Genomic DNA, 2,898 nt, shown 5'->3' on the forward strand with positions numbered 1-2,898 from the left:
AGAGACACAGCAGTCAGGCGTGTGCCACTAGCTCGCAGCCCGCGGGTGCCCGCAGTAGTGCTGGGGGGGGGGGGGGGGGGGGGGGGATGCACAGCGGGCCCCGGCGTCACGACGCCCTACTCTGCGGGGGCGGCGTCGCGTCGCGCCTGTCTGGCGCCAGTGGGGGCGGGAGCGTCCCGGCGTGGCGGCGCTGCGCGCCTTTACGACCGCCGGGATCTCCGCCACGACGGCGGGACCCGCGCAACCTTTCTGCGTGTCAGTTGAGCCAGCAGGCGTAACGAGTCCGTGCACTTGCACACGCAGAGCGCAACGCAGTACGGAAACTCACTCACGCCCGATCTGTGCAGCCACCTACAGCGAACTCTCATAATCCGTGGAATGAGTCTGCGAACAGGTGGGAGACGCGACGCCATTACTACAATGTCGCCAGGCGGAAACCTTATGGTATGGTATTTTTCATTAAAGACAGGTGGTAACAGTGTGTCTCCAGATCAAAATACACTGAACCGCCAAAGACATTGCTACAGTCATGCGCATTCAACCAGAGAGATATGTAAACATGCTGAATACGGTGCTGCGTCTGACAACGCCCATATACGAGGTGCATTCAAGTTCTAAGGCCCCCGATTTTTTTTCTAATTAATTACTCACCCGAAGTCGATGAAACTGGCGTTACTTCTCGACGTAATTGCCCTGCAGACGTACACATTTTTCACAACGCTGACACCATGATTCCATGGCAGCGGCGAAGGCTTCTTTAGGAGCCTGTTTTGACCACTGGAAGATCGCTGAGGCAATAGCAGCACGGATGGTGAATGTGCGGCCACGGAGAGTGTCTTTCATTGTTGGAAAAAGCCAAAAGTCACTAGGAGCCAGGTCAGGTGAGTAGGGGGCATGAGGAATCACTTCAAAGTTGTTATCGCGAAGAAACTGTTGCGTAACGTTAGCTCGATGTGCGGGTGCGTTGTCTTGGTGAAACAGCACACGCGCAGCCCTTCCCGGACGTTTTTGTTGCAGTGCAGAAAGGAATTTGTGCTTCAAAACATTTTCGTAGGATGCACCTGTTACCGTAGTGCCCTTTCGAACGCAGTGGGTAAGGATTACGCCCTCGCTGTCCCAGAACATGGACACCATCATTTTTTCAGCACTGGCGGTTACCCGAAATTTTTTTGGTGGCGGTGAATCTAAGTGCTTCGATTGAGCTGACTGGCGCTTTGTTTCTGGATTGAAAAATGGCATCCACGTCTCATCCATTGTCACAACCGACGAAAAGAAACTCCCATTCGTGCTGTCGTTGTGCGTCAACATTGCTTGGCAACATGCCACACAGGCAGCCGTGTGGTCGTCCGTCAGCATTCGTGGCACCCACCTGGATGACACTTTTCGAATTTTCAGGTCGTCATGTAGGATTGTGTGTACAGAACCCACAGAAATGCCAACTCTGGAGGCGATCTGCTCAACAGTCATTCGGCGATCCCCCAAAACAATTCTCTCCACTTTCTCGATCATGTCGTCAGACCGGCTTGTGCGAGCCCGAGGTTGTTTCGGTTTGTTGTCACACGATGTTCTGCCTTCATTAAACTGTCGCACCAACGAACGCACTTTCTACACATCCATAACTCCATCACCACATGTCTCCTTCAACTGTCGATGAATTTCAATTGGTTTCACACCACGCAAATTCAGAAAACGAATGATTGCACGCTGTTCAAGTAAGGAAAACGTCGCCATTTTAAGTATTTAAAACAGTTCTCATTCTCGCCGCTGGCGGTAAAATTCCATCTGCCGTACGGTGCTGCCATCTCTGGGACGTATTGACAATGAACGCGGCCTCATTTTAAAACAATGCGCATGTTTCTATCTCTTTCCAGTCCGGAGAAAAAAAATCGGAGGCCTTAGAACTTGAATGCACCTCGTATAAGACGACAAGTGTCTGGTGCATTTGTTAGATCGGTACTGCTGCTGCAATGGCAATTTATCAAGATTTAAGTGAGTTTCAACTTGGTGTTACAGGCATCCGCCGGCCGTTGTGGGCGAGCGGTTCTAGGCGCTTCAGTCCGGAATCTCGCTGCTGCTACGGTCGCAGGTTCGAATTCTGCCTCGGGCATGGATGTCTGTGATGTCCTTAGGTTAGTTAGGTTTAAGTAGTTCTAAGTTCTAGGGGACTGATGACCACAGCAGTTAAGTTCCATAGTGCTCAGAGCCCATTGAACCCTTTTGAACATAGCATCCCCGAGGTAGCGATGGAGTGGAGATTTTCTCGTACGGCAGTTTCACGAGTGTATTGTGAATATCAGGAATACGGTAAAACATCGAATCTCCGACATCGCTGCGGCCGGAAAAAGATCCTGCAAGAACAGGACAAACGACGACTGAAGAGAATCGTTCAACACGTCAGAATTGGAATCCTTCCGCAACTTGCCGCAGATTTCAATGCTGGGCCGTCAACAAGTGTCAGCGTACGAACCATTCAACGAAACATCACCGATATGGGCTTTCCGAGTCGAAGGCCCACTCGTGTACCCTTGATGACTGAACGACATAAAGCTTACCGCCTGGCATGGGCGACGTTGGACTGTCGGTGACTGGAAACATGTTGCCTGGTCGGACGAGTCTCGTTTCAAATTGTATCGAGGGGATGGACCTGTACAGATATGGAGACAACCTCATGAATCCATGGACCCTACCTGTCAGCAGGGGACTGTTCAAGCTAGTGGAGGCTTTCTTTGTAATGCTGTGGAGCGTGCGCAGTTGGAGTGATATCTGATCCCCAGATACGACTCTGACAGGTAACACCTACATAGGCATTCTGTCTGATCACCTGCATACATTCTTGTCCATTGTTCATTCCGACGTAGTTAGGCAATTATAGCAGGACAACGCGACACGTACAGAACT

Source organism: Schistocerca nitens, chromosome 10 (genome assembly GCF_023898315.1).
Source record: "Schistocerca nitens isolate TAMUIC-IGC-003100 chromosome 10, iqSchNite1.1, whole genome shotgun sequence".
Taxonomy (NCBI): Eukaryota; Metazoa; Arthropoda; class Insecta; order Orthoptera; family Acrididae; genus Schistocerca; species Schistocerca nitens.